Genomic DNA, 18,190 nt, shown 5'->3' on the forward strand with positions numbered 1-18,190 from the left:
GATGAATGATCACCCCCTTGCTTATAGGAAGTGATATTTTTACTGTGGTTCTCTTCCCTGAAGCTAGAGAGTAAAGAGAAAAGGCAAGCAAAAAAGGGAAAATTAATAAAATATGTATACAGAGAGAGTTGCTTTTAGTATGTGGGCATGTGAGTATTGCTTTGTTCACCAAAGAGGATTTCGCAGCCAAGCAACAGCTTATTTATTTATAGTGTACCAGGCAGAGTGCAGAGGTAGCACAGCTTCTAGCTTACCCTATCATTTCTTCCTTGTCTTCCACCATAAATCCATGATGGTAGCCAGGAAACAGAGAGGACATTGGCTCCACCAGCCAGGCCTTGTGATTGCTATAAATACCTTACCTTTTCCCCCATCCGTGGTCCATTATTTTAGAGAAATACTCCACTGTTGATGTCAGGTCAGTTTCAGAATATGCTCTTCTGCCTATTCAGAGTCTGCTCTTTTACCAGTCCTTCTTGTTTATTCCAAGCTCACCTCTATGTCTATGTGGTTGCCCTATCCCTTGGCTTAGTCCCTACCAGGTGATGGTCTAAAATTGCTAACTACAGAGTATACGTATTGAGTACACTGGGAAGGGAGTAAGGCATTCATTTTTGGATGATTTTCTTCAAAACCATGAAGTGGGGTCCCCCAATATTTAAGTAATCTATCCTCCATCTTTAGGAAAGACTCCATCTGAAACGGATAATCCATTGACCTTCTACTTTATCTCTATGGAAAGATGTGGTATTTACATTCTGAGGAAGGGCCTGGTAGGAAAGCCATGGCACTGTTGAATTAAACCATGAGATGAAAAGAAAACCGAAATCTTGTATAGGCACATGGATGCTGGCTTTAAAAAAAAGGCAGAGTTAGGCCAGTATTATTTAAATTAAAATGAGATTCTCTGATTCTGTCAGGGTGAGTTTGTTAAGTTTAAAGCATTTCATAGAAAATACCAAGAAAATGCATGTATCCAAAACCTACTGTGAAGCATTCTACTAGATTGTAGAGGATGAAATAGTCAGGAAACACATGATTTCAGTTCCAAGTTTATTGCTTAAAAACAATAAAACATCATAAGATGTACAGTACTTCTTAAAGACTTTTGCCTTCATGAATATAATACTCTTTCACTCATAGTTACTGCTACTTTGCTGGTAGAAAACTGGGCAAATTTCCCAGTGTTCTCAAGGCTTGTAATTGATCTATACGAAAGATTAAAGGCTTTCAAAGCAAACTTACTGATGGAAGGCAACTTACATATCTTTGAGTTTCTTAGAAATTCCTTGTGTCTTAGTGATGATAGGGTCTAAATGCAGCCCTATCCAATCCAGTAGTCAGTAGCCCTTCTGTGCCTTATATCCCATTCCTGCAAATTCTTGATATTTGTATAAATTAACCTGATTAAATGATTCAGTCCAAGATATTATAGCTGTATGTAGGGGATAATTTCATAGTTTCAGACTTTTCCATGGAAACACTCTTATTCCAGAGGAAAGCAAACTCAGCCCTTTGGGGGCCTGGAGACAGTACCTGAAGCTGACTGCCTTAAACACATTATTTTTTGAAGCTTATTGCTTTAGTTTAAGAATTCAAATGACTTGTGCTTTTGAATCTATAATATGGCTGTTCTAATTTTCATATACAATAATATTTTCAGTTTTTTATCATTTATTCTTATTTATTATATTTTATTTTTTATTGGTTTACAGAACAATCATACATAAAATACAAGACTCTCATATACCACCCTATTATTAATACCTTGCATTGGTGTGATATGTTTGTTACAACTGATGAAAGCACATTTTTATAATTACTTTTAAGTATAGTACATGGTTTAATTCAAGACTATAAGTTAAAATGCGTGTGCAGTTCCATGGAATTTTTTTTTTTTTTTTACTTTTTGTTCTAGTAACATATATGCAATATAAAATTTCCCTTTTTAATTACATTCAGATAAATATTTTGGTGCAGATAATTGTATTCATAATGTTGTGCTACCATCACCACCAAGTAGGAACCTGGTACATTTTAAGCCTAATTTCCCATTCCTTTTCCCCACCCCATTCCCTGACCTATATTAGATTCTGACTCTATGAGTTTGCTTATTCTAATTATTTCATATCTGTGACATCATACAGTGTTTGTCCTTTTGTGTCTGGCTTGTTTCTTCAAAGTTCATCCATGTTGCCTCATGCACCTAAACTTCATTCCTATTCACGGCTGAGTAATACTAATACGTGTGTATATATCACATTTTGTTTATCCATTCATCAGTTGATGGACACTTAGGTTGCTTTCATTTTTGGCAATTGTGAATAATACTGCTGTAAATATCAGTATACAAATATCTGCTTGAGTCCCTGCTTTCGGTTCTTCTGAGTATATAGCTAGAAGTGGGCTTGCTCCGTAATATGGTAACTCTATACTTAAATTTCTGAGAAGCTGCCAAGCTGTATTCCATAGCAGCCGCCCCATTTGAGATTACCACCAGCAATGAATGAGTGCACCTATTTCTCCACATCCTCTCCAGCACCTGTAATTTTCTGTTTTTTTCTTTTAATAGCAGCCATTCTAATGGGTGTGAAATGGTATCTCATTGTGGTTTTGATTAGCAGATTTCCCTGATTGCTAATGATGCTGAGCATCTTTTCATATGCTTTTTGACCATTTGTATATCTTCTTTAGAGAGATATCTATTCAAGTCTTTTTTTAATTTTTATTTTTAATGCAATTTTATTGAGATATTCACACACCATACAATCCATCCAAAGTATACCATCAGTGGCTCCCAGTATCATCACATACTTGTGCAATCATCACACAATCAATTTTAGAACATTTCATTACTCCAAGGAGGAGGAGGAAGGGGGGAGAGAACTTTTTTGTATTTGTACTGTTAATCACAGTCATTGTCAACCAGAATATTTACTGTATTATACATTCCCATGTTTTCACTGCTAGCTTTCCCTCTGGTGACATACATGACTTTACCCCTCTCAAGCACATTCACTCACTATTCAGCGCTATTAATTATACTCACAATAATGTGCTACCATCACCTCTATCCATTTCCAGCTGTTTTAAGTTCAACCTAGTTAAACATTCTGCACATATTAAGCAACTGTTTCCCATTCCCTAGCCTCATTCTATTCCCTGGTAACCTATATTCTAGATTTTAGGTCTGTGAGTTTACATATTTAATTAGTTAATATTAGTGAGATCATACAGTATTACAGTATTTGTCCTTTTGCGTCTGACTTATTTCACGCAACATAATGTCCTCAAGGCTATTCAAGTCTTTTGCCCAATTTTTATTTGGGTTGTTTGTCTTTTTGCTGTTAAGTTGTAGGATTTCTTTATATATTCTGATGTTAAACCTTTATTGTATATGTGTTTTCCAAATATTTTCTTTCATTGTGTAGATTGTTGTTTTACTTTCATGATAAAGTCTTTGGAGTACAAAAGTTTTTAATCCTGATGAGGTCCTATTTATCTATTGTTTCTTTTGTGCTTTTGCATTGGGTATAAAGTGTAAGAAACCATTGCTTAACATGAACACCTGAAGATACTTCCTTACATTTTCTACTAGGACTTTGATAGTTTTGGCTCTTATATTTAGGTCTTTGATCCATTTTGAGTTTATTTTTGTATATGATGTAAGGTAGGGTTTCTTCTTCTTTGTGTGTGTGTATGTGTGTGTGTGTGTGTGTGTGTGTGTGTGTGTGTGTGCAGATGGAGATCTAGTTCTCCCAGCACCATTTTGTGAAGAGACTATTCTTTCCTGATGGGGGTCTTGGCCCCATCTCAAAAATCAGTTGGCCATCAATGTGAAGGTTGTCCTGAGCTCTCGATTCAATTCAATTGGTCTCTATGTTTTTTCTTGTGCCAGTATCATGCTGTTTTGATTACTCTGGCTTTGTAGTAAGTTTTTTTTTTTTTTTTTTAAATCATCATTTTATTGAGATATATTCACATACCACGCAGTCATACAAAACAAATTGTACTTCTGATTGTTTACAGTACCATTACATAGTTGTACATTCATCACCTAAATCAATCCCTGACACCTTCATTAGCACACACACAAAAATAACAAGAATAATAATTAGAGTGAAAAAGAGCAATTGAAGTAAAAAAGAACACTGGGTACCTTTGTCTGTTTGTTTCCTTCCCCTACTTTTCTACACATCCATCCATAAACTAGACAAAGTGGAGTTTGGTCCTTATGGCTTTCCCAATCCCATTGTCACCCCTCATAAGCTACATTTTTATACAACTGTCTTCGAGATTCATGGGTTCTGGGTTGTAGTTTAATAGTTTCAGGTATCCACCACCAGCTACCCCAATTCTTTAGAACCTAAAAAAGGTTGTCTAAAGTGTGCGTAAGAGTGCCCACCAGAGTGATCTCTCGGCTCGTTTTAGAATCTCTCTGCCACTGAAGCTTATTTCATTTCCTTTCACGTCCCCCTTTTGGTCAAGAAGATGTTCTCCATCCCACGATGCCGGGTCTACATTCCTCTCCGGGAGTCATATTCCACGTTGCCAGGGAGATTCACTCCCCTGGGTGTCTGGTCCCACGTAGGGGGGAGGGCAGTGATTTCACCTTTCAAGTTGGCTTAGCCAGAGAGAGAGGGCCACATCTGAGCAACAAAGAGGCATTCAGGAGGAGACTCTTAGGCACAAATATAGGGAGGCCTAGCCTCTCCTTTGCAGCAACCGTCTTCCCAAGGGTAAAACTTATGGTAGAGGGCTCAACCCATCAAACCACCAGTCCCCTATGTCTGTGGTCATGTTAGCAACCATGGAGGTGGGGTAGGCGAATACCCCTGCATTCTCCACAGGCTCCTCAAGGGGGCACTACATCTTTTTTTTTTTTTCCTTGTTTGTCTTTTTACTTTTTTTTTTTTTTTTTTAAATTTCCATTATTTTTTAAATCAACTGTATGAAAAAAAAAGTTAAAAAGAAAACAAACATACAATAAAAGAACATTTCAAAGAGACCATAACAAGGGAGTAAGAAAAAGACAACTAACCTAAGATAACTGCTTAACTTCCAACATGCTCCTACTTTACACCAAGAAAGTTACATAATATAGCAACATTTCAGTGAACTTGTTCCTACTACATCCATCAGAAACCAACAGACCACAGTCATTTCTGGGCATCCCAGAACGTTAAATAGCTTATCTGTTCTTCTTGGATTATTGTTCCCCCTTCCTTAATTGCTCTCTACTGCTAGTTCCCCTACATTCTACATTATAAACCATTTGTTTTACATTTTTCAAAGTTCACATTAGTGGTAGCATATAATATTTCTCTTTTTGTGCCTGGCTTATTTCGCTCAGCATTATGTCTTCAAGGTTCATCCATGTTGTCATATGTTTCACCAGATCGTTCCTTCTTACTGCCGCGTAGTATTCCATCGTGTGTACATACCACATTTTATTTATCCACTCATCTGTTGAAGGACATTTGGGTTGTTTCCATCTCTTGGCAATTGTGAATAATGCTGCTATGAACATTGGCGTGCAGATATCTGTTCGTGTCACTGCTTTCCGATCTTCCGGGTATATACCGAGAATTGCAATCGCTGGATCGAATGGTAGCTCTATATCTAGTTTTCTAAGGAACTGCCAGACTGACTTCCAGAGTGGCTGAACCATTATACAGTCCCACCAACAATGAATAAGTGTTCCAATTTCTCCACATCCCCTCCAGCATTTGTAGTTTCCTGTTTGTTTAATGGCAGCCATTCTAACCGGTGTTAGATGGTATCGCATTGTGGTCTTAATTTGCATCTCTCTAATAGCTAGTGAAGCTGAACATTTTTTCATGTGTTTCTTGGCCATTTGTATTTCCTCTTCAGAGAACTGTCTTTTCATATCTTTTGCCCATTTTACAATTGGGCTGTCTGTACTATTGTCATTGAGTTGTAGGATTTCTTTGTATATGCAAGATATCAGTCTTTTGTCAGATACATGGTTTCCAAAAATTTTTTCCCATTGAGTTGGCTGCCTCTTTACCTTTTTGAGAAATTCCTTTGAGGTGCAGAAACTTCTAAGCTTGAGGAGTTCCCATTTATCAATTTTCTCTTTTGTTGCTTGTGCTTTGGGTGTAAAGTCTAGGAAGTGGCCTCCTAATACAAAGTCTTGAAGAAGTTTTCCTACATTATCTTCTAGGAGTTTTATGGTACTTTCTTTTATATTGAGATCTTTGGTCCATTTTGAGTTAATTTTTGTGTAGGGGGTGAGGTAGGGGTCCTCTTTCATTCTTTTGGATATGGATATCCAACTCTCCCAGCCCCATTTGTTGAAAAGACCATTATGGCTCAGTTCGGTGACTTTGGGGGCCTTATCAAAGATCAGTCGGCCATAGATCTGAGGGTCTATCTCCAAATTCTCAATTTGATTCCATTGATCTATATGTCTATCTTTGTGCCAGTACCATGCTGTTTTGGCAACTGTGGCTTTATAATAAGCTTCAAAGTCAGGGAGTGTAAGTCCTCCCACTTCGTTTTTCTTTTTTAGAGTGTCTTTAGCAATTCGAGGCATCTTCCCTTTCCAAATAAATTTGATAACTAGCTTTTCCAAGTCTGCAAAGTAGGTTGTTGGAATTTTGATTGGGATTGCATTGAATCTGTAGATGAGTTTGGGTAGAATTGACATCTTAATGACATTTAGCCTTCCTATCCATGAACATGGAATATTTTTCCATCTTTTAAGGTCCCCTTCTATTTCTTTTAGTAGAGTTATGTAGTTTTCTTTGTATAGGTCTTTTACATCTTTGGTTAAGTTTATTCCTAGGTACTTGATTTTTTTAGTTGCTATTGAAAATGGTATCTTTTTCTTGAGTGTCACTTCCGTTTGTTCATTTCTAGCATATAGAAACATTACTGACTTATGTGCATTAATCTTGTATCCCGCTACTTTGCTAAATTTGTTTATTAGCTCTAGTAGGTGTATCGTTGATTTCTCAGGGTTTTCTAGATATAAGATCATATCATCTGCAAACAATGACAGTTTTACTTCTTCTTTTCCAATTTGGATGCCTTTTATTTCTTTGTCTTGCCGGATTGCCCTGGCTAGCACTTCCAGCACAATGTTGAATAACAGTGGTGACAGCGGGCATCCTTGTCTTGTTCCTGATCTTAGAGGGAAGGCTTTCAGTCTCTCACCATTGAGTACTATGCTGGCTGTGGGTTTTTCATATATGCTCTTTATCATGTTGAGGAAGTTTCCTTCAATTCCTACCTTTTGAAGTGTTTTTATCAAAAAGGGATGTTGGATTTTGTCAAATGCTTTTTCAGCATCTATTGAGATGAGCAATTGATTTTTCCCTTTTGACTTGTTAATGTGTTGTAATACATTGATTGTTTTTCTTATGTTGAACCATCCTTGCATGCCTGGAATGAACCCCATTTGGTCATGGTGTATGATTTTTTTAATGTGTCTTTGGATTCGATTTGCAAGTATTTTGTTGAGGATTTTTGCATCTATATTCATTAGGGAGATTGGCCGGTAGTTTTCCTTTTTTGTAGCATCTTTGCCTGGTTTTGGTATTAGATTGATGTTAGCTTCATAAAATGAGTTACGTAGTGTTCCATTTTTTTTCAATGTTTTGAAAGAGTTTGAGTAAGATTGGTGTCAGTTCTTTCTGGAAAGTTTGGTAGAATTCCCCTGTGAAGCCATCTGGCCCTGGGCATTTATTTGTGGGAAGATTTTTGATGACTGATTGGATCTCTTTGCTTGTGATGGGTTGGTTGAGGTCTTCTATTTCTTCTCTGGTCAGTCTAGGTTGTTCATATGTTTCCAGGAAATTGTCCATTTCTTCTACGTTATCCAGTTTGTTGCCATACAGTTGTTCATAATATCCTCTTATAATTTTTTTAATTTCTTCAGGATCTGCAGTTATGTCACCTTTTTCATTCATTATTTTGTTTATATGGGTCTTCTCTCTTTTTGATTTTGTCAGTCTAGCTAGGGGCTTGTCAATCTTGTTGATCTTCTCAAAGAACCAACTTTTGGTGATATTTATCCTCTCTATTGTTTTTTTGTTCTCTATGTCATTTATTTCTGCTTTAATCCTTGTTATTTCTTTTCTTGTACTTGGTTTGGGATTAGTTTGCTGTTCATTTTCTAGCTTCTTCAGTTGATCCATTAGTTCTTTGATTTTGGCTCTTTCTTCCTTTTTAATATATGCGTTTAGTGCTATAAATTTCCCCCTTAGCACTGCTTTTGCTGCATCCCATAGGTTTTGGTATGTTGTGTTCTCATTTTCATTCGTCTCTATATATTTAGCAATTTCTCTTGCTATTTCTTCTTTAACCCACTGATTGTTTAGGAGTGTGTTGTTTAACCTCCAGGTATTTGTGAATTTTCTAAGTCTCTGATGGTTATTGACTTCTAATTGTATTCCATTGTGGTCAGAGAATGTGCTTTGAATAATTTCAATCTTTTTAAATTTATTGAGGCTTGTTTTATGTCCCAGCATATGATCTATTCTGGAGAAAGTTCCGTGAGCACTAGAAAAGTATGTGTATCCTGGTGATTTGGGATGTAACGTCCTGTAGATGTCTGTTAAATCTAATTCATTTATCAGATTGTTTAGGTTTTCAATTTCCTTATTGGTCTTCTGTCTGGTTGATCTATCTATAGGAGAGAGTGATGTGTTGAAGTCTCCCACAATTATTGTGGAAACATCAATTGCTTCCTTTAGTTTTGCCAGTGTTTCTCTCATGTATTTTGTGGCACCTTGGTTGGGTGCATAGACATTTACGATTGTTATTTCTTCTTGCTGAATTGCCCCTTTTATTAGTACGTAGTGGCCTTCTTTGTCTCTCAAAACATCCCTGCATTTGAAGTCTATTTTATCTGAGATTAATATTGCTACACCTGCTTTCTTTTGGCTGTAGCTTGCATGAAATATTTTTTTCCATCCTTTCACTTTCAGTTTCTTTGTGTCTCTGTGTCTAAGATGAGTCTCTTGTATGCAACATATTGATGGTTCATTTTTTTTGATCCATTCTGCGAATCTATATCTTTTAATTGGGGAGTTTAATCCATTTACATTCAACGTTAAAACCGTGAAGGCATTTCTTGAATCGGCCATCTTATCCTTTGGTTTATGTTTGCCATATTTTTCCCTCTCTCTATTAATATCCTTTATTGTACCCATACCGAATCTCTTTAGTACTGAACCTTTCTCCAAGTCTCTCTGTCCTGTCTTTGTTTCTCTGTCTGTAGGGCTCCCTTTAGTATCTCCAGTAGGGCAGGTCTCTTGTTAGCAAATTCTCTCAGCATTTGTTTGTCTGTGAAAAATTTAAGCTCTCCCTCAAATTTGAAGGAGAGCTTTGCTGGATAAAGTATTCTTGGCTGGAAATTCCTCTCACTCAGAATTTTAAATATATCGTGCCACTGCCTTCTTGCCTGCATGGTGGCTGCTGAGTAGTCACTACTTAGTCTTATGCTGTTTCCTTTGTATGTGGTGAATTGCTTTTCTCTTGCTGCTTTCAAAACTTGCTCCTTCTCTTCTATGTTTGACAGTGTGATCAGTATATGTCTCGGAGTGGGTTTTTTTGGATTTATTCTATTTGGAGTTCGCTGAGCATTTATGATTTGTGTATTTATGTTGTTTAGAAGATTTGGGAAGTTTTCCCCAACAATTTCTTTGAATACTCTTCCTAGACCTTTACCCTTTTCTTCCCCTTCTAGGACACCAATGAGTCTTATATTTGGACGTTTCATATTATCTATCATATCCCTGAGGTCCATTTCGATTTTTTCAATTTTTTTCCCCATTCTTTCTTTTATGCTTTCATTTTCCATTCTGTCATCTTCCAGGTCACTGATTCGTTGTTCAACTTCCTCTAGTCTTGTACTATGAGTGTCCAGAATCTTTTTAATTTGGTCAACAGTTTCTTTAATTTGCATAAGATCATCCATTTTTTTATTTAGTCTTGCAATGTCTTCTTTATGCTCTTCTAGGGTCTTCTTGATTTCCTTCATATCCCGTACTATGGTCTCATTGTTCATCTTTAGTTCTTTGAGTAGCTGCTCTAGGTGCTGTGTCTCTTCTGGTCTTTTGATTTGGGTGCTTGGGCTTGGGTTATCCATATCGTCTGGTTTTTTCATATGCTTTATAATTTTCTGTTGTTTTTGGCCTCGTGGCATTTGCTGAACTTGATAGGGTTCTTTTAGGGTTTGTAGACCTACTGAAGTCCTTATCTCTACTTTATCAGATCTACAGCTTCATGGAGTACACTTTCTCTAACTAACCAGCAGGTGGCGTCCACGAGCCACCTGTTCTCTACAAGCCAGTTCTCCCCTGCTTAGCCTTTTTGGTGAGTGGGGGAGTGAGTCTTGTGGGGCCCAATTGGTGTACCAAGCTTGCGTGTGTAGTTGGTGTTGCCTGCCCTGTATGTGGGGCGTGTTTCTGGGCAGTCGGGGAGGGGGGGTGGCCCTAACAATCAAATCTCCCTGATGATCCTAGAGTTTTAAAGCTGCTGCAATAGTCTAATCCTTCAGTTCAGTCCTGCCACAGTTTGTCTCTGCCACTGACCCACAAGTCTTTGGTATTGGCGTATGGCTCCTGAGACTTGCAAGTGGGCCCCTCTTCCAGGCTGTGCACCCCGGTTCCTCTGTTGAGGGATGACTGTGCTATGTCACAGGTGAGTGCCGTCCCACCCAGGGCAGTTCTGGGCTGCTGGGCTGTGTAGGGAGGCTCCCAGTCTGCTCAAATGATGGCTGAATGGGGCTTTGTTAATTCACACTGCTCCACCTTCCCAGCTCTGGGACATTCAGCTGAGGTTGCAGGGAAGGCTAATGTCCACGCCCAGTTTTGTGGTGTGTGCCTGTTATTTGAAGCACTTCCGTCACACTTGGTTGTCTGGGGCAGCTCTGGGCTATGGGGCTGGCGATGGGCAGGAGTGTTTCCTGTCCACCAGGATGGTGGCTGTGAGCGGACACCCCCCTTTTCTTGGGAAGTTGTGTTGTTTATTGAATTTTCTCAGCCACTGGATTATTGCCTTTTGTCTCAGAGCTCTCTTAGTTCTGCTCTTGACTTGACGTGCCCAAATTGCAATTCTTTGAAGCTTTCTGTATTGGGCTTCTTAGAGTAATTGTTTTAGAAAAAGAAAAAAGGATAAAAAAAAAAAAACAACAAAAAAAAAAAACGGCCCTCCTCAGAGATCTAATGGGTTATTGAAATGCTAATAGACAAAGCAACCAGGGTCATTAAGGAAAGGTCCACAGGGCAGAGAGATCAGCTTTTCTTCGGGATTTGCATATGCGCCTCAGGGCCTGAGCTCGGGCTTGAGCTCTGCCCTTCCCCCTTCTATGTTCACCAGAACTCCAAAAATCTTCCGCTTTTATTTTGGAGTTTTTCGTGTTGTTTTTTTTCTATGCCTGTCTCCTCTCTGCTGGGCTGGCTGCTCTCAGAGTCTCTGGTGTCTGGTCTATCTATGGTTGGAGTTTGAATCAGTAGAATGAGTGTCCGATAAGAGCAGCCACTGCAGTTCTCCCTTCTCCTTTCCGGAGCTGACAGCCCCTCCTCCCACGGGACTGAGCCTGGCAGGGAGGGGCGCGGGTCCCCTGGCTGCAAAAACTTACAGATTTCGCTGATCTCAGCAGTTCCACTTTTTCATGAGTGTTGTATGAAGTATGCCCAAAGTCAGATTGCTCTGTGGTGTCCAGTCCACGCAGTTCCTGGCTTTTTACCTACTTTCCTGGAGGAGTAACTAAAACTTACAGCTCACCAGTCTGCCATCTTGCCCCACCTCTCCCTAATACCTGTAGTAAGTTTTAAGATCAGGAAGTGTGAGTCCTCCAACTTCATTCTTCTTTTTGAAGATGCTGCTGGCTATTCAGGGCCACTTACCTTTCCATATAAATTTGAAGATTGACTTTTCTATTTATGTGAAAAAGGTTGTTGGAATTTTAATGGAGATTGTGTTGTATCTATAAATCACTTTGGATAGAATTGACATCTTAACAATATTTTGTCTTCCAATCCATTAACACAGATGTCCTACCATTTATTTAGGTCTTAGTTGCTTTCTTTTAGTTGTATTTGGATTTTTTTGTGTATGAGTCCTTTAAACCTTAGTTAGGTTTATTCCTAGATATTTGATTCTTTGTTGCTGTTGTAAATGGAATTTTTTTCTTGATTTCTTCTTCCAAATGTTCATTGCTTTTATATAGAAAGACTACTGATTTTGGGGTGTTGATCTTGTACCCCATTACTTTGCTGAATTCATTTATTAGATCTAAGAGCTTTGTTGTGTGTATTTCAGGATTTTCTGTATTGAGGATCATGTCATCTGCAGATAGGGAGAGTTTTACATCTTCCTTTCAAATCTGCATGCCTTTTATTTCTTTTTCTTGCCTAATTGCTCTGGTAAGAACTTCCAGTACAAAGTTGAATAGCAGGGTAACAGTGTGACTCCTTGTCTTGTTCCTGATGTTAGAGGGAAAGTAGTACGTTAGCTGTGGGCTTTTCATATATGCCCTTTATAATGTTGAAGGAGTTTCCATCTATTCCTAGTTTTCTTGTTATTTTTACTAAGAAGCAGTGCTGGATTTTGTCAAATGCCTTTTCTGCATCAATTGAGATGATCATGTAGGTTCTTTTCCTTTATTCTGTTAATGTGGTGTATTACATTAATTGGTTTTCTTATGTTGAACCAACCTTGCACACCAAGGGTAAATTGCACTTGATAGTGGTGTATAATTCTTTTACCATGCTGTTGGATTTAGTTTGCTAGTATTTTGTTGAGGATTTTGTATCTGTATTCATAAGAGACATTGGTCTTTAATTTTCTTTTCTTGTGATATCTTTATCTGGCCTTGATATTAGAGTGATGTTGGCTTCATAGAATGAATTAGGGTGTGTTCCCTCCTCTTCCAGTTTTTGGAAGAGTGTGAGCAGAATTGGAGTTAAGTCTTCTTGGAATGTTTGGTAAAATTCCCCTGTGAAGCCATATGGTCCTGGACATTTCTTTGTTGGGAGCTTTTTATTCCTGATTCAATCTCTTTACTCGTAATTGGTTTTTGGAGATACTATTTTTCTTTTTGAGTCAATCTAGGTGGTTGGTGTGTTTCTAAGAATTTGTCCATTTCATCTAGGTTATCTAATTTATTGGCATATAATTGTTCATAGTATCCTTTTATAGTCCTTTTTATTCAACATGGTCAATAATTATGTCCCCCTTTTTCTTTCTGATTTTTGTTATTTGTAACTTCTCTCTTTTTTCCTTTGTCAGTCTAGCTAAGGGTTTGCCAATTTTATTGATTTTTTCAAAGACCAGCTATTGATTTTATTGAGTCTGTTGTTCTTTTTTTTCTCTATTTTATTCATCTCTGCTTCTGATCTTTGTTATTTCATTCCTTCTGCTCTCTTTGGGTTTAGTTTGCTCTTCCTTTTCTAGTTTTTCCAGTTTTGAGGTTAGGTCTCTGATTTGACATCTGTCTTCTTTTTAAATGTAAGCATTTAGAGGTTTAAGTTAGCCTCTCAGCACTGCCTTTGCTACATTCTGTAAGTTTTGGTATATTGTATTTTTGTTTTCATTCACCTCAAGATATTTCCTAACTTCCCTTGTGATTTCCTCTTTAACACATTGGTTTAAGAGTATGTTGTTTAATTTCCACATATTTGTGAATTTTCTATTTCTCCCTTTTTTACTGATTTCTAACTTCATTCCGTTGTGGTTGGAGAATATACATTGAATTATTTCCATATTTTTGAATTTATTGAGATGTGTTTTGTGACCTAAGATTTGTTTGATCCTGAAGAATGTACTTGAGAAGAATATGTATTCTGTTGTTTTGGGTGAAATGTTCTATATATGTCCTTTAGGTGTAGTAGGTTTAGAGTATTGTTCAAGTCTTATGCTTCCTTATTGATCTTTTGTCTAGGTTTTTAATCCATTATTAAAAGTGGTATATTAAAGTCTTCTACTATTAATGCAGAACCATCAATTTCTCCCTTCAAATCTGTCAGTATTTGCTTCATATATTTGGGGGCTCTACTGTTAGGTACATATAAATTTATAATTATCAACTGTTCTTGTTGAATTGACCCCTTTATCAATACATAATGACTGTGTTTGTCCCTTGATACTGTTTTTACTTGAAGTCTATTTTATCTGATATTAGTATAGCTACGCCAGCTCTCCTTTGGTTACTGCTTGCATGATATACTATTTTCCATCCTTTCACATTCAACCTACTTGTATCCTTGAATTTATGGTGAGTCTCTTGAAGACAACATATAGTTGGATCATGCTTTTTTCCCACTCTGCCAATCTCTGCCTTTTGATTGGACAGTTTAATCCACTTACGTTTTAAGTCACTATTGATAAGGCAAGACTTTCTTCTGCCATTTTGCTATTTAACCTTTGTAAGTCTTATACATTTTTGTCCCTCAATTCTTCTCTTAATGCCTACTCTTATATTTATTTGATAGTTTTGGATTGTAACATATTGAGTGTTTTCTGCTTACTATCTGGTTATATTTTTCATATGATTTCTTTGTGGCTCACATGGGGTTAAAATTTGACATCCTAAATATATACCAATCATATTTTGTTTGATTCCACATTTATTTCAATAGCATACATATATACTTCTCCCTCCACCTTTTCTGTCTCTCCACCTTTTTTTGTTTGTGTCACCATTTATATATTTTCACATTGTATGTCCAAAACCATAGATTATCATTACTTTCTATGCACCTGTAGGAAGTAAGAGATGGAGATACATATCATAGAATACACTACAGTAATACTGGCATTTATGATTACCCAAATGTTTATCTTTACCACAGGTCTTCCGTTCTTTATGCCACTTTGAACTGCTGTTTAGTGTCCTTTCCTCTCAGTTTGAAGAACTCCCTTTAGCATTGCTTTTGGGGGCAAATCTTGTGGTGATGAATTCCATCAGCTTTTATTTATCTGGGAATATCTTAATGTTTCCCTCATTTTTGAAAGATAGTCCCAGGGGATATAAAATTCTTGTTTAGCAGTTGTTTTGTTTTAGCACTTAAAGTATTTCAATCCACTGCCTTCTTCCCTGCATTGTTCATTTCTGATGAGAAATTGGCACTCAATCTGATTGGGTTGTTCTTATACCTGACATTGCTTTTCTCTTGCAGCTTTCAGAACTCTCTTTGTTCTTTGCATTCAATAATGTGGTCAATATTTGAGAGGTTGTAGTTTTCTTCATGTTTATTCCTGTTTGGTGATCTCTGGTCTTCATGAATTTGCGTATTCACGTCTTTTGCTAAGTTTGGGAAGTTCTCTGTCATTATTTCTTTGAATATTTCTTCTGCCCCTTTCTCTTTTTCTTCACTTTCTGGTATTCCCATAACACATATATTAGTGTTCCTGATGGTGTCCCAGAGATGTCTTAGGCTATTTTCACTTATCATAATTCTTTTTTCTTTCTGCTTCTCAGCTTGACTCATTTCAATTGTCTTGTCTTCAAGTTCACTGATTCTTTCTTCTGTCAGCTCCAGTCTCCTCTTGAAACCTTTCTGGGAATTTTTCATTTTAGTTGTTGTAGTCTTCAACTCAAGTAGCTCCATTTTGTTTCTTTTTAAAATTTTTATCTCTTCACTAAGATTCTCATATTGCTCACTCATTGTTTTCCTGATATCCTTTAGTTCTTTCTCTGTATTTTCTTTCATCTCCTGCAGTGCTTTTAAGATTTTTTTCTTTTTGTCTTTTTTGTGGTATGTCCAATTCTGGTCTTCTTCATTAGTGTTTCCTGGATTTTTATCCTATTCCTTTGCTGGGCCATTATTTCCTGTTTCTTTCTCTTGTACTTTTTTGTTGTACACTGTGCATTTTAATGTTTTAGAATGTTTACTCTGGGATTTATTCCCCGAAATGTGTTTCGTGATTTTGTAACCTGCTGGAGATAGGACAAACTTTCTTGAGCTTCAGCCCTACTGTCAGGAAGATTTGCCCAAGGTGAATGCAGTGTGCAGGGTCCTCACTGTCTTTTCTGTGTCTGTGTTGTGTCCGGCGACTTGTGCGTTATAGTTGTTTTGGGGTTCCCCTGTTGATAGGAATTTGAATACCCCCTCTATTTCCCAGGAGACAGACCTCCCTCTGCCAACTGTTTAAAGCAAGAAAGCCTTTGCCCCAGGCTGTCAGCCTCTGTAGTTTCTTCTGCAGTCTCAAGTTGCTTTCACCTGGAGGGGAAATTCTGAGAGGGGGTGGTCCCATGGGAAAGGAGTTTCCCAAGTCAATCTTTCCCAGCCTAAGCAGGGCCAGAGACCCACTAAGGGGGCACCAACCAGTTCCAAAGTACCTGCGGGAGGGTATCAGGAAGGGCTTCAGGTGTTTTTTCCATGACTCCCCAAAGTTGACTTTCTTGAATTGGCCAGAAAATTCAGGCTTTGAACTTGTCCCCTAGCCCTGAGGAAGTATAGTTCTTTGAGTCTCCTCCACCATTATCTTTGTCAGGGGCATGTTGGAACAATGGCCAACTTCAGAGTCAGATTCTCAGCAATCCAGAGTTGCTAAATGAAAGCCATGATCAGCAATCAGCTCTGCCCCCTCCTGGTTTGGGGAACTGGATTTTTAGATGACTTTCTGTCAACAGTGAGCTAATCAGGGGCTGGACCCCACAGCAGCCTGCCACGAGAGTGGGGTATGGGCACCGGGAACCGCCCAGAGAGAGCAATTTGTTGGTCTTTACTGTAATTTACCAGCCTCTTCCTCCTGCTCTTCTCCAGATGCTGTACAGTTTCTCCTGGCCTCCAGAGTTTCAGAATAGTTGTTTCAGATAGTTCCTGCCTGTTGAATAGTTGTTCTGTCAGAATAACTGAATCTTGGAGCTACCCATTCTGCCATCTTCCCACAATCCCTCCATATTTTTAGTTTTGTGCCAGTTAAATTGCATAATCTCCTACCTAAAAAAATATTTTCTTGTTTTCCTGGAGTTTGCCATATTTCCAAGTATCCCCTGTGCATCCTTCTTTATGAAGTGTGGTCGTCATTAAAAAAAAACAAAAAAGTACAGATATGCTTAGCAAAAGTTAATATTGGAAAGAGAACTTTCACCAGCAAATAGTCAAATTAAAGCTCATAGAAAATTCAAAGTCAATAAGAAAACTCATCCACAAAGCAGATACTTGGATGGACAAATAAATGATACATTATTTCTTAATATATTTTCAGTTGTTAGTCATCTTCATCTTTATCTTCTTTTCTCAAGAAAGATGTGTTACTTGGGATGATGTTACAATGGGAGAAAAACCTTTTCCTATAACTTTCTATACTCAGACCCTGGGCAAACCACTTATTAGTTTTCTTTCTCTTTGGTTTTCTCTTCTTAAAATGAGAAGGCACATTTTTGAGAGGACTATAAGTATATTAAGCAAAATAAATTGCAAAACACTGAAAATTCTCAAGCACTACACAGATCCAACAACCTTTAACAGCTTGTGGAATTATTTTTTAAATATGCTATAGATTCTGTGCTCTTAGGGCTTGAAATATAAGTGATTAGAATTATGTACTTCTGTATAACTTACATATCTAGGAAAGCTGGTATTTGATAAATATCAAATGAGTGGCACATTTTGTTTTTTCATAGAATGCAGGTTCAAGAGTTAAAGATATCCAGACTAACAGCATGACCAGGGACAAGTTGCTTGATGTCTCTAGGCTTATTCTGGCCACCTTCTGTTTATTTTCTGGTCTACTTTCACTCTTACTTATCCTGTTCTGACCCTGGGAAGCTTCATGAAGGGTTGGGATCAGCCCATGAGAACATTGGCATGAGATCAGAGAGAGGGAGGAAATTGAGGTTGGGTGTTTGATTTCCTAACTCCCTCCCTATGGATCACCTCAGGCTGGTTCCTGATAGGTGGTCCATTACACACAGCTCTCTCTTGCACATGCACTCCCTATGTTCTGGTAACTTCTTCCCTCCCAGGCCACTTTGGGCCTGTGTGTAGTAAGATCCCTTTCTTTCCTTCCCCCACTTCTGTCACCCACTGCACTGTTCTTTGGGTTTTTCCACACCCTGCTCATACCTTTGTAAATAGTCTCAATGTTAAATGCTCGTTAAATTGTAGTATTTCAGTCTGATATCTGTTTGCTGCTAGGGTCAATATTAGGATAAATGATTAGATAGGATATGTAAAATGCATAGCACAGTGTGAGGCTCCTCACA

The 18,190-nt window shown here is 37.8% G+C and overlaps 1 protein-coding gene across 1 annotated transcript in view; it reads left to right on the forward strand.

Annotated features, from left to right (window-relative positions):
* The window catches only part of DGKI (diacylglycerol kinase iota), a 538,644-nt gene that overhangs the window by 439,426 nt on the left and 81,028 nt on the right, over nt 1-18,190 (forward strand).

This window comes from Choloepus didactylus, chromosome 5, assembly GCF_015220235.1.
Source record: "Choloepus didactylus isolate mChoDid1 chromosome 5, mChoDid1.pri, whole genome shotgun sequence".
In the NCBI taxonomy this organism is placed as follows: domain Eukaryota; kingdom Metazoa; phylum Chordata; class Mammalia; order Pilosa; family Megalonychidae; genus Choloepus; species Choloepus didactylus.